The following is a 14,808-nucleotide window of genomic DNA, read 5'->3' as shown; positions in this document are numbered from 1 at the left end:
TGATGGCAAGGTTTGGTCCTAATAGCGTGCTGAATGTGAACATCGAGTAGCGTTCATCCACAAGCAGGTGAAGTTCTCCAAGGCCATGCCCCGACATCTGCCAAGAGGTCTTCAAAAATGATGAGGACAATGGGACATAAATGTATTAAGAATGCCACTTTGGTCTTTTCTGTTGAGTCTTGAATTCTGATTCTGATCTTAGATTTCAACCTTTCTGTAACGGGGACTGTCCTTGGGTTTGCTCATCTTTGTGAAAACTAGGATTTGTGCTGTAATCACAAACTTTCCATCATGTGTTAATTCAGGAATTAAAGGAATAAATGAGTTAAAGCCTTAGAAAAATGATATGCATCTACACTGACTTTGTGTCATTTCTCATGAATTTCTGTTCCTCTTTTACCTGGAAAGTCTGCTCGCTTTTACCACACCGTGGGCCCTAGGACAGGACACAGGTCTGACGGCGCTGCAAGTGGCTGTGTTGTTTTGGTCTTTTCAGGTTCTCTCTGTAGGCCAACTCCTGACCGACTGCTGAAGGATGTCACTGAAATCCTTGAATCCAGTGAAACTTCCCACGTGTAGCTGGTGAAGCACTTCCCTTAGTTTTAATTACATGTAAGTTATTGCAAAGATACGGAGTGAGTATTTTGATCATTCAGTGTGCAAGAATGAAATGTGTTGGACCAAATTGTTGAACAAACGTGTTCACTGGACAATCATGCAAAATCCTGAAAATTAAAATGGCTACAAACAGTAAATTCATGTTTATACACAAAAAATGGTACTTAGCTTTTTATTTTTATTTTATCCCTCTTGATTGAATCAGCACAAAATGTTTACGTGGACAGCAGGCCTTGATTCCTTTTGCTGAGGCTGAAGGCTGTGCTGTCACTGTTCCCCTCCGCAGCAGGAGCTGAACAGCTGCCTCGCTTGTACATGCTTCATTTTGAGTCCATGTGAGCAGCAAGCATCAGAGCGAGGGGGAGGAAGGTTTAACCTCTTCGATGGTTGGAGCTGGTCGCGCTGCCAGCAGCACCTTCCTGCTCGCTGCTGCAGCTGCTGGCTGGGGTGGTCATGGTTACAGCCTGACCAGGTCAAACGATCGCAGCTGTGGCTGCAGAGATAACAGAGCTTTCAATCAAGACAGGCTCACTAAGTTGACCTCCAGTCAGCTTTTTCCCTCGTTTAGACAGCGCCAAAGAATTCCTTTGGTAGGAGCCAGCAGCCATGCTCTGGGGGAGGTGCCAGGCTGCATCACCTGGGGCCACCTCAGCCTGTAAATCACAAAGTCTTGAAACTAGCGGTTCGTGTGCCCCAAAATATGGCATTGTGCTTAGAATTTTATTTATTTATTTATTTATTTATTGTCTTTTTATCAGGTTTCTTTGTATTGGCATTCTGGTCTCCAGGACGATCTAATGTGTCAGGTGCTCTTAAGATGTCCTGAAGCTTAGGGAGAAGCCCTCCGTAAACCAAGGAACAAGGTATCTAGCATTTGTCCCTGTGAAGAGTCTTACTGCAGTTCCTGTAGCTTTTCCAACACTGGTTGTGAGGCCAGTTTTCCTGGCCTAAGAAAAAACAGCTAATAAATTAATTGATGTATGATGGTATAGCTTGCACAATGTTACTCAGGCATGGTTGGGAACTGAACTGGGTATCTAACATGACCAAGCCATCTGCTTTCTACTTTGGCATGCAGGTTTTTTTCTGTAGGAATACGACAAGTCGATCCTTTCTGTGATTTTCAGTGGCTCACCCTTTAGCAGCTCTACCACTTGACAAGCTTATCCTGTTACACTGCAGCCAAGGATCCTGTTCTTCAGCTCAAGCGGCAGAGACACTGCATCTGCACACAGTAAGAGACTGATTCGGGGCCATCAGGTGCCAGAAAAGTGCTGGTGGAACATTTGGCTAGATGGGAGGTTGACACTAGCAATTTATTTCCAGAATTGTTTTCAGAAACCATCGATCTTTGTCCTCTCTTGCTCCCTGCATGGACTAATGTGGGGATTGCTGCTAGAAGCAAAGTGGCAAGCGTGCTGTCAGTCTGGAGGGGAGTTCAAGTTCTACCAGTGACTCCTAGGGAGGGAAAAGAATAATAATAGCATTGCTGATTCTCTACATGCTCCTGCTGGCCCCAAATACCTTCTTGTTCCTCGTGGTTTCTTCATGAAGGTGACACATCAGGGACTCATTGTCTGGGTCCTGATGGCTCCCCAGCGGGGCTTCCAGCTGCAGCCCCCAGGTGAGGAGAGCGGTAGGAAAAAAACAACTATGTATGAATAATGATTACTGATGTAATTAAAACCATTGTAGGATCTGCATTTTCACAGACTCACGGACTGCTTTAGGTTGGAAGGGACCTCTGCAAATCACCTGGTCCAACCCCAGGCTCAACTCCCCTTTTCTTCTTTGCACTTAGAATATTCTGCTGTTTTTAATGATAAAGAAAACAAAAGCCTAATTCCTGCTTTGAAGTACTGTATTAGAGCATTTCATCTAGTTCCTAACTGTAGCCCTGCCGTCTCTGCTTAAGAACAGCAGTGTGGCTTTGCTCTCTCATACTTCAGTGAAATCTGAATCTGTTCAGCTCACTGTATCTGAAACTAATTGAAAATAGCTGGAGAGTCTGATGCCAAAAAAAAAAAAAAAAAAAAAAAAAAAAAAAAAAAAAGCTATATATTTCATGACCAGAACCATGTATAGGTCAAAGATCATTTATGTTTCTGATTTTTAAACAGTATATTGAGGAGCACTGTCCAAACCTGTTCTCTGCTCCTTCTGCTACCAATGTTTCCATCCAGCTGTCTCTCTGCTTTGTCCTGTAGGCCCAGTCCACCCAGCCATGTGTGCCCTTTGTCACTGCTTTAGATAAATAAGATTATACATGTGGAGCAGCTATGCTTCAATGAATATCTCTACTACTGGAAAAGAAACCACTTGACACCTCCAGAACAGGAGGCAGCCTGACTTTATTGCCACAGCAGAAGTGGCTTATGCAGTCAACCAGAACATTGCAGCTAATTCACTGTAGCCTGATCACACGCTTCCTCCTAAACACGAATTTTAATCTTCTGTGGGATTTCTTATGGCTCATACCTTTATATTTCACCAGTAAATTTTTCTTGTAATTCAACTATATGTACTGTCTTCAGTAGCTTCTGAAGTGCTTTTTGTTCACCTTTGCAGTTTGGTCTGTTTAGACCTGTGATATTTTCTGTGGCAGAGCTCCTGGGTGCATGCATGTGCTCAGCTCTTCCAGCAGAAAGCAGAGCCTGTGCTGCCCCACAAGGTGCACGCCCCTGGCAGTGTCCTGCAGCCGCTGGAGATGCTCTGCTGAATGCCCAGCAGTGGCAAGGGGTGAAAGAATGCTACTGTACAACCTCTTGGGTGTTCTGAATTTGGATTGACAATGTATTTGTTAATCTAAAAACTTTAAAAAAAAAAAAAAAAAAAAAAAAAGCATCAATAAATTAAGTATCCTTGAAAAATACCATTACCTTGCTATCAATATCTTGTAATCTTCTACCTTGGATTTGGCCTCTTTCTCATAAGCAAATGGGATTTGTGAGCCTGTGCTGTGTGTCCCCTTCTCTTGCCTTACAATATACATGTATCTTGTTATGATGATCATTACAGGCCAAATTTGACAGAAAAGATTACATGTCAAGGACGTGAAGTAGTGGCGTGTGACATGCATGACTTGTGAAAACTGGCCACTTAGTGCAGAGAACCAAACTAATGCCCTTGCTAGGCAAAGGCAGGTGTTACTCACTACTTGCTATCATGAGTGCAGTTCTGAGCTATCCACAGCACGTGCCTCTGCTTGTCTGGTGAGGAAATGTGGGGAAGGTGATAGACGGTTCTCTTAGTTCTGTTTCTCGTGTGTTAATGCTGGTATTTGTGAGGACAGAAGAGAAGAGAAAAAAATAAAAAGAGCAAATATAAATTTGTAATTAGTAGTTGACTAATGCAGCCCCTTTGAAAAGGAGATTTGAAATACGGTCCTAACAACTGCATCTGGCCACTATTCACCGGGGACATTGCCAGCAGGACTGATGCCCTTGTCTTGATCACAGGCTAAGAATCACATGTATTTGTTCACTCTTCAGCCAAACCAATATGAAATTCTGTCATGCAAAGTAGAAATAACCCAATAATAGCGTCTTTGTCATCCAAGAGGGCCAGAACAGAGCACACTGCCTTTGAACCTTCTTGTGTAGATGGAAAAATTGAGTTCAAGTTTCACATATCCCTCATGAGTGCTGTAACATGGACATAATCATGGATAATCCTTTTATTCCCACACTAGTGTGCAGCTCAGTCCAAACAGTTTAAGTGGGTTTGGGCCTGTTTCACCATGCTCCCCAAGTGGTGCAGGTGAAGGAAGACATGGTCTGTGGGCTCTGATGGATTAGCCAGCATGTTGATGCTGGGGGACTTCTGTGAATGCCCAGAAGCAGATGTTTAAGCCTCCTGTGGACAGTATTTCCAAACACTGAACCTGTAGTTTAACAACCACTTACACTCAGTATTTACAAGCACTGCTGCTGCTGCTGGAAGGGAGAATCTGGCCCCGCTCTTCCCATGGTCTCTCCCACTGCACTCTGACCTCTCCGTGGCTCATACAGCCCCAGCAGGACTCAACCAGGTAACAAGTAACCAGTCTTTTTTTTTTTCCCCCTGCATTATTTTTCAGCTGGATCAGTTCACTGCATAACACAAAAGCTTTTGCCAATGCAAAGTAAATGCAGCTCAGCAGCTCGGGCAGTGGGGTTGCTCCCTTGACAGTGGAGTAAAGCAGCCACTGAGCTTGTGCTGAGCTGCTCAGGGCATCACTGCCTCCAAAGGAAGGCAGCACCTGTGGAGTGCTTCTGAGGGCTGCAATTTCATATTTAGCTGCTGAAAGTAAGAACCAGTTCACATTGAACAGTGTGGTCCTGTTAGATCTAGCTGAAATGTTTTGTAAAACTGTTTTTTACTTACTGGTAAGATTCATCAGCTTCTACCTGCCTTTGATTTTGCCCTCCTGAAATGCTCTCCACTTTAATTTAAAGCTAGTTTGCCAAAAAGCAGCAACCTATACAGAGTTTATTTGGCAAAAACACATGCTCAAATAACAGAGCTGAGGAAAAAAAAATTAGGAAAGTCTCACTTCAGTCCATAGCAGTAACAGTTCACAGTTAAAACCCAAGCTACTGAGTTTTCTCTGCTCAGGGTTCCACACCAACATTAGTTACTCTGACGCTCAGTGTAACCAGTGTCATATAAACAAACTCCTTTGTTCCCTGTAAATGTGGCTGCACAGATTTTCATCTATTGCTAAAAGCTTCTTCATTTATTTTGTAATCCAAGCAGATCATTTTGGTTTGGAGCTAAGAGCTCCCTCCTATGATGGTTAACTTAAAATAGTGCTTCCCCACTCTCCCCCTTCAGTGCTCTGCACGCTGCTGCTTTGGGTAAGAATAATAAGCAAGAGGTGCTGAATTACAGGCATGATGTTCTTCTGGGTTCACTTCACCCATCACAGGGTTTCTGTATGCGCTGGTGGGGTATGAGTGAAGCCAAGAGCAATGATGTCTAAGATTATACCAATGGACAAAAAAAGTGTATTACAAAGGCAAGTGAGAACATAGAGAGTAGTCTGCTGGCAGCACAGCGCTTTCTGTCAGAGCTCTGTGCAAATGCACAGGGCTGCTTTAGTCCAGGCTGCTGAGTTATTGTCAGAGCTAGAAAATGTCCTTTGCCCTATTGCGTCATCTCTTTTTCACTTTCAAGCTGTTACAAGAGCAGAGGCCACAATTAGCTCTATTAGTCATTTAGCATATTCAAAATCAGAATAGGTTGGTTTTCCCTTGCTTACAAATGAGCTACTGGCAGCAGGATGTCATCCTGCTGAGGTGACGGCTAGACATAATGCAGGATTTGAGGGCCTGACCCTGGAATAAAGTCCAGGGATCTCTGACGGGGAGCTACACAGTGCAAGGGGACAACTGGGTACACCAAAAAGTGATGCCAATCAGCCAGCACCGCCTTGGCTGAGGAATATACTTGGACCCTTCTGTCTATGCACAACCTTCTCCCTGAGAAGCTGTTTTATTTCCCAGACCTGCAGACCCCACTGCTGCCCACATCCAAAAGGCAGTTTTTCATGTCAGGACAACATCACATTTAAAGCATCCACCACCTCATGTGGTGGAAAATGAAAACCCAGTAGGTATAGGCTGCTTCAGAGCAGGGCTGGAGTGCTCCATTTCACTGAAAAAGTTTTTCATGTTAGGCAGCAATTTAGGACTTGGGTTGTAAGTGAGGACGGAGAAAGGAGACACAAACAATGCACCAGAGGGAGTCTGTCTCTGATCCCATGGGCAGAGAAGTCCCTTGGTGGAAAACATGCCCCTGTGCTGATCGTTGTGTCCTAAGGACTGGTCCATGGACTTTCAGACTCCATGAAGGGATGGGAGACCACAAGCACCAGGCCTGAGCACAGCACAGCATCCTTGAGTGCCTCACTATCTGAAGAACAGGTTCCTCCTTCATCCAAGCTTTAGAAGAAAATGCTGGCTGCATCAGTGTTTCACAAGAGGTAGAAATTATCAGTGTGTGTGTGATAGGCTCTAGTCAGGCTTAGATCTATCCTCTGCTATCTACGCCCTGTCAGTGACTCCATTAACTGTAGAGAAGAGGATGGCCCAACTGTGTTTTCACACCTGCCCCCATGTAAGCCAGTTTACAGCTTTCTGCCTGTCTACAAAGCTTCAAAACCCCCCAGGATCGGCATCTTTCCCTCTGCCTGAGTGCGAGCTGTGCAGCAGGTGGTGGGGCCTCACGGCCTGGCAGCGAGCAGCTGGCCTGTCCCAGCCGAGGCCAAGGGAGGCGGGTGGCCATCTGTGCTCCTACAGCAGCAGGGGGGACGCAGGGTGGCCAGGGACAGCACGTCTCTCCTCTCCTTCGCTGGGTTTTCCATCCACAGGAGGAATGTCCTGCCTTGGAGGAGGCTTGGCTGTGTGTTTCTCCCACTGGCCCGGGGCAGGAGGCCGGCCTAATCATCAGCCGTGCTGTGGTTCACCTCACGGGAGCTGGGCAGGGGACAAGAATTGTAAAGCTGTCCCCGTAACCAAGCTGTCCCCAAGAAATGTTGCTGGAGTCTGCCTTACGACTTGGGAAAACAAAATAAATCCAATGCATTGCACAAAGGAAACCACCATAGCTCCATTTCAGCTGTATTCCAGGCAAATGCCAAATACCAGAGAGGGCAGTAAGGGTGCTTTTAGATGAGCTCTGGAGCTTTCGGGTGGGCAGCCCTAAGAATTTAACTCCCTATAACTACAGCTTTCTCATCATTTAACCTAACCATTCATTCTCTCTCTTGCAGTTTTCCTCTGACAAGTTTTAATTTACTACCTTTATATACCACCTGGATCTATAGTATGCTGTCCTACTGAAACAAACAAACCAGTAAAAAATCATATTTTGTGAACAGAGAGTCCAAGCAGGGCTTCCTGCCTTACTTTGTTCCTTTCTGTCAAAGCCAGGTGGCACAACTGCCTGCAGGGAGACCATGGTGGCTGTCTTCTACATTCTGTAGGAATAACACGGGGGAGGCAGAAATCCTGGACCACAGATACCACATTCAAGGGTGAAAAAAATGAAACATCTTACAGCAGGAAAAATCTGTCTCTGCTCTGGTTTCCTTGTCTACAGAGGAAGGATAAATATAAATCACAATCCTTGGGCATGCTGTGGGACTGAATTTCAGTACTGCCTAGCCAGTGAGGTGTAACAGCTCTAGGTGAGCAGAGCTCTTGTGCTGCAGATGGGGCTGGAGAGGTCAACTGGTAGCCAGCTGCCAGATGCCCTGTGCAATATGGGCTGTCCTGTACTTACTGCTCAGATCACTGGCCTCGTCTGAAGGGAACACAGGGCATGGCTTCCCTGCAGCACATTAAATCCCACATGCGAGGCAACTCTTCTGCATGGATACAGCAAGCACAGGGTATTGAACCTGAAGAGCTGGCACAAACCAAGATGTACATCTCTGGGCCAGGTCAGCAGTTACAACCTGACAATCCTGTCTGACTCTCCTGTAGCAAGATCTTTTCCAAGATGTTTATCTTTTTTTTTTTTGCAAATGCTATATTTTCCATGTGAGGACTTGCCTCTGGATTAGTTTTTCAGTTTTTCAAAGGAAGGGAGAGAAAAAACCTGTGTTGCCCTTTGAGGAGGTGGATGAGGAAGTTGATAGGGGATTATCTTCATACTTGATAAGAGGAAAATCATCACTTTTCTTCCAAAGGCAGCAGCTACCACGTCTCCTTTTCTTCCAAAGGCAGCAGCTACCACATCTCCTTCCTTTTCTACCACAGTGAGCAGCAAGTTGTCTGAGGTCACCTCTCTCTGGTCTCTTGGGACAGTACTAAAGTAGAGACCATGTGGATGGAAAAAGACCACTGTAAACCCTGTTAAAAATGTACAAGTAGGGGGAGGTCAACAAGGAGAGAGAGATGGGCATTTGCAGGCCCACCACTGGGGCTCCTTGAAGTTTGGGGCATCCAGGTGCTTCAGCTTCCCCCCACAGTGGCCACCCATGCTGGTCCCCCATGGACTTGCTCATGCAGGAAGTTGGGGCTGACCACATGTAAAGTAAGAAGAGTATGTTCTGCTATTTTATTCACCAAAATATACAAGCTTTATTCCTGTTTATTAATGCAATTAGCTAAATATTAATTTGCAAAAGTAAAAAGCTTACTTCAATTTCAAATGTTATGAGACAAAACATGAAGAATGACTTTAACATGTACTTCATGTGCTTATATGCACGTGGATTGCAGTCCTGGAAGGCATTTGTGCTTCATAACCTACCTTCTGTGAGAAGTAATGAGCTAAGGAGAAACATTGCAGCCAGATAAAATGAGAGGCAGTCATAGTTCAGCATTATTTAAGCTTGTTGCGCAACACATCACAGTAATACACTAGTCACAAAGCAGTAGTTATTTACCTTCATTTCACAGAAGAAAATCTCTCCTGGAATCAACCTGGTATTTCTCTCTCTTTTTTTTTTTCCTTCCAGTGTTTCCCAGTGAGTCACTGCTGGACAACTTGTTCTAGAGGCAGGAAACTGCATTTAAAAGTGATGGAGCACACTTGCCATCACCTCGGTGAAGGAGCGTCACGCTCTTTGTGCAGCTGTTTCCTTAACTGATTCATGAAGAAAAATTCTCCCTCCTCGTAGCCTTTTACTTCTCAGCTCCGATAGCTGCAGTACCACCCCCTGCATACCTTTGCCACTGGCAATAGCAGCTTGCTAGAAGAGCTGCCACTAAAACCTCTGCACATTGGCACAGGATCATCATGGTGGCCTGCAGTAACACTCTGGAGCTGGACACCACCCCTCGCCTCCAGCACTGGGTGTAGTCACATTCATCAAGCTGTGTTTCCTTTCTCTGTTTCCAGGATGGACCCAAGATACAGCAATAACTAGCATTTTTCGTGTGATAACCACAGAGACCCAAATGAGAAGAAACTTGCCCAAAATCTTGCACAAGAAATGGAGACAAAGGGTAGCTGAGAATCTGGAAGTTGCCCGCATTGCCTTGTAGATCACTGCCAGCAGCCTACATCTGTGCACCATATGAGTAAGTGAGAAAGTGTCTTTGAGAAGGGTGTAATGTTGGTCCTGTGTCAATAATGGATCTAGTCCAAGGTACTGAAGCATCTGCTATATATTTCAGTATTTTATTTCTTACACTTGTAAGGATATTCAAGTAGGTGAGCATCTACACCTAAAAGACTGCTTTTGAAAGAGAAGCTCAGATGTGGTCACCACCAGCCAAAATACTTGCTATTCTAGGAGGTACTTTGGACTCTCCTTCAGGTAACATGTCAGCATTAGAATCAAATGATCACCACATGTAGGTCTATAAAGCTCCTAAATTAGCTGTGCAGAGAGCAGCTCTGCAACAGTTATTGCTGGATGGTTAAGTGCCAGTGCAGGTGAATTAAATTATTATTGGCTCCAAGTGTGACTCCTATATGCTGTTAATCCATTACCTGCATCCGAGTTGCCAGCAGAATGGTGCAAAGCCCTTCCTCATCTTAGGTAGTGTCACCAAAAACATGGTGGCTCCTCAGTGGGTCCTCAGCAGAGAGACCCACAGAACATCTTGGATGAGAGATAAATGCATGTGAGGAGTGGGGTTTGGAAAGCAACAGCCATCCTATACACTCACCCCAAACACAAGCAGAAAATGCACTTTTACTTTATGTGACATGGAAGGGAGTGAATTTCAGCCAGTTTTTCCTTCCTCTTCTTCTCTACAGACTCCTATTGACCCGAAGAGGGGAGTTTTCTTTTCTTACTTTTACCACATAATCTGCTATGCCTTGGGAGGGGCGAGATGTTCCTTTGTGCTGGGGTTTTCCCCCAGCAGCACCAGCGGAAGGCAGTTACCACGCTGGCGAAGCTCCTGCATCCCCCAAGAGTTAACGAATTCCATCCTCCTATTGTTGCTCAGCTGGGCTTTCCCCAGGACTCACGGTGCGGGGCAGGACTCTCCATGCTCTGTAAAGGGTTCGCTTCCTGGTAACAGAGCCATCTATTAGCTCTTGTAGCCGTTGTTCTTGAGCTGAAAGCTCTAGGCTGTAAAGCCCAGCAGGAAGAGATAATTAGCACTAAATTGTGTATTCTGGGCAAAATCCATCCACTTCTGCCAAGACTACACAGGGCCTAAAATACAGTGGAAATATGTGTGGGGTGGATGCTTTTTGCATAAATGTGGAAGGAAGTGTGCATGATTGCATTCTTGGTCAGCGTGACCCAGAAACAGGATCTGGGGTCAATGCGATCCCGTGCCAGCTCCACGCTCTGAGTAAGCAGAAGGTTTGGGAGTCCTGCATTTAGTGAGGGAAGGGCAGGCAGGATATGTGGATGCAGGGCAATAGTCCCTATCACAGCCCTTGTCCTGTTGCCTTCCTTGGCTTCCACACGCACACCCCGCAGCCAGCCCTGCTGTGCGCTGCGTTGCACTTGGGCTTTGCACCAGCTGTTTGTGGATGCCCCGGGCTTTATTTTGGGAGCCTGTGTTGCAGCACAGACAGGAACTCCCTCCCTCGCCCAGCAGCGCTGCTGCAGCATGGTGTAATGCTTTATCTATGCACTAGGTACTCCTCTTATAAGTGATTTAATAAACACACTGCTGTTCCAATGCTTCTTTCCTCGCTTAGACAGCAGGCTCAATTCAGGTGCTTGAGTGCAGGCTGGTTGCCATATTCCCCTAGGAAGTGCCACCAGAGTCATGCAGGGCCAGAAACTTGTGGGTCTTCTGCAGGTCCCATGTCCTACCTGCCAGCCCCAGTAGGTGCACGACTGGAGATGTCCTTGCTGGAAATACCTCGAGCCCTGTGTGTCCAGTTTGGGTTTCCTAGAGCAGAAAGCCATTATCCGTAGCGATGCTGTGCAGTAAGAACCACAGCCTCCCAGGGCTTGTCTCAGCTTACCCACAGCAAACTGTGGAATCTCTTAGACAGGTGATGTGTTTAAAAGCAGTTGGTTATGATAAATGTCTGCTGCAAAACCTGAACCTGAGGGGAATCTCGAGGCACTTTGATCTGCGGAAGATCTGGTTCCTCTAAGGCCGTATTAAAGGTCTGCAAATGCTCCAACAGGTGGTGTAAGTTTGCACTGCACAAGCTGGCCTGGTGTGCCCAGCCCATCAAACGAATGCTGAGGGTGGAAGACATCACACTTCGCATTGCCAATTTAAAACGGGCAGAAAGAAGTCAGGTTTCTGCCCAACTGTAGATGTTGTTAGGTTTTCCACATCTTCCCATTCTCATACCGGAGACATCCACCCCATCAGCCTTTTGTCTCAGGCTGCATCTTCAAAACCTTTTGTCTTCAACATCAGCCTTGTTTGGGCCTTGTCCAAAAGAATTTTTCTTAAAGCCTGGTGCTGAGAACTGGACACCAGACTCCAGCTGAGGCTGCACTGGTGCCAAGTAGAGCACAGTAATTTTTTCCATGACTTACTTTAAGCACTCTTGCAGGTGTGTCCCAGGATAACATTTGCCCTTTCTTGTGTTGCAGATGCAGAATACCAAGGACTGCCACAGATTCTGGATCTCTACAGGTTGTGGGTCCATCTCTGCCCACTGCTGCCCGACAGGTTCACAAGGGCTGCAGATTGGTCGTGTTTGCTGGGGACATTTTGCATTTGACATTTCCCTCTGAAGTGCTTTTTACTGTCATCTATTTGATTTCTGTCTGTTCCTTGGGCTTTTCAGGATCAATCTGAATTCCAAGGGGAATTTCCTAAGGGAAACTCGTGGGCAAGACGATCATTTATCTTAGTTTGGGTACTAAAAGAGTTGCCAGTTGGCACTGGCTGCATGAAGTTGTGCTTGAGAGGCAGGGAGAAGTAGTTTACCCAAAAGACCATCACACTTCAGCTAAGTTACTATTGGTTTCCTTTACTTATTAGAAGTCATGATGATTTAGATATATAGCAGATTTTTCAGATTAAATATATAAGATTTAATATATATGAGCAGTTTCTCAGACTAAATATATATATATACAGGTTGTTTGCTGCCTCCTGAGCTGCCCCTTCTGGTCCCTGGTTACCACCAAGTACTCAGACCAGTGTGGCCCTGCAGCTCGGTTCAGTACTGGGTTTGCTTTTGGGGTTGCTGGGGCAGCATGGCAGGGGAGGAGCAGCTGCTGAGGCGTAGTGGGATCCAGTCTAGTGCCAAGACTGGGTGTTCTGCTTCCTCGTATGTGCATTGCAAACGATCACGGGTGAAATCACCCTTGTGTGCACTCCTATGGGTGCGTACATCCTCCTCGTGCAAAGCATCATGCAATGACACTGTAGGTTTGCTCCATGCCATACCCTCGTGGCCGAGAGCACCACACCAAGCCATGCAGCCTCGTCTGTCTCCATACTCCATCATGCCATTAAGTAAGCTGCCACTAACTTTCTTGCATCCAGCTGTCAGATGCATCACTGTTAGATCAGAGCTGTGCTGTGAGGTTTCATGTTTTCTTAGCTGATGCGTGACGTTAAATGCCAGCTTTGGCTTTTATAACAGCATTTGGCCTCTGCCTTTGCCTACTTTGCACCAGCTTTGTGACAAAATTTGCTGGGACATTACTTAATCCTCCCAACATGACAATGAGATATCGATTTAAGAAAAACCCACAGTCTGTTTTCCAACTAGTTTTGCACCTTTTGGATATTAAATCTAGACCCTTTTCTTCCTGGTTTCCATGTGTGACTGTTTTCCAGACTGGGCCGAGGAAAAGGAATTAAAGCGAGAGGATGTGCTAACACCAGCCTCCAGCAGTTGGTTGCTGCTTTCGTCCCCGAAGGGCTGCTTGTGTAACATTCCAGGAAAGTTAGACATTCAGCTTATTATGCAACAAGGGTTTTTGTTTGGGTTTGTTTCTTTTTGTGTGTGTTTTGTTTGTTTGGTTTGTTTTTCTATTAAAAAGAATGGAAAAAAAAAAAAAAAAGTTATAGGAGAGCTTGCTTGGGAAGGGCAGTGAGAAAGAAGCAACGAAGCTCGATGGCAGAGGTGTGGGTGCTGTCAGCCTGGGGAGTGGAGGTAGTTCAAAGCACCTGAGTGGTACATAATAGATGGTCTTTCAGCAATGTAAGAGCCAACATGGCTCTTCAGAGCTATTACGGTGGTAATGTTGTCATTGACTTCAAAGGTGCTGCCTGGACTTGCAAAGGGTTATCATGGCTCTCTGTGGAGCATCAGGGCCGCTGTTAAATCCATCAGGACCAGACACCTCACATCCCTTTGAGACTATAACCCCGAGTGCATCACCTCATGCGATTACTGAGAATCTCTCTCCCCAGTTACTTGTTGCTTATGGTGCTGGATTGCTCTGGGTGCTTGAAAATTAGAAAAGTGCTGAAGTTTCGTGAGGGTTTTTCTTTTTATTCCTCTATTTCTGTGCATCTTCCCTCCCCTCTGCAGTTTCCTAAGAAAATTCCTGTGAGATTAACAGCACCCACATACTGGATGTGCAGCATCTGCCCTCAGATGGGCTGCAAGCATGTTCTGCAATGTACAAAATGTGTCTGCAGAAGAAAAAGAATGGGAAAAAGTGAGTTAACTGGGTCCTTAGGGATTTCTAGAGAAACCTTGGGCCTCCTGGTGATAAGCTGCAAGAGAAGGAGGACTTCTACACTATCGGTAGTGCTATCAGTGTGACTAGTAAATAAGACTCTCCTCCAGCAATGAGATTTGTCCTCATTTGAATGACAAATCCTCATGAATTAACATGTGAGTAAGGAAAGTGGCAGCACACCTCCTTTACGTCCTGATTTCTCAGTGAGAAGCCCAAATACTGGTGTTTGCCCAGCTCCCCAGGACATGTCACTGTACTAGCAGAGCTCTCCCCATGAGGGAGCCCTGCCGGAGCCTAGGCAATTACAAACTAGAGAACCAGCATCTTTTGTGATTTTTCTAGAACATCTTTTCATTTTTGAGGCTATTTGCATGGTAGATACTTGCTCCTTTCTTTGCTGCACCTGAGCTCAGGCACAGCTCTGACTCCTGGGGTCCAGCTCAGCATCCCCCTTGCCCATCGATCCCCCCTTCCTCCCATCAGCTCCTTCCAGCCCTGCTGGGGTTTGGAGCTGTTGGAGGGAGATGCTTTGTTTAACCCTCATCACCTTTTCTGCCTGGAAATTAAAAATGAAGAAAAAAAATGTTAATGTTTTGAGTAAACACGTGAAACTGTTTTGAACCCCCGGAGCTAAGCCGTGGCTCACAATTAATTATATTTCTCTACAAAGA

This window comes from Aythya marila, assembly GCF_965140915.1.
Source record: "Aythya marila genome assembly, chromosome: 2".
NCBI lineage: Eukaryota > Metazoa > Chordata > Aves > Anseriformes > Anatidae > Aythya > Aythya marila.
This window is presented reverse-complemented; position numbering follows the sequence as displayed.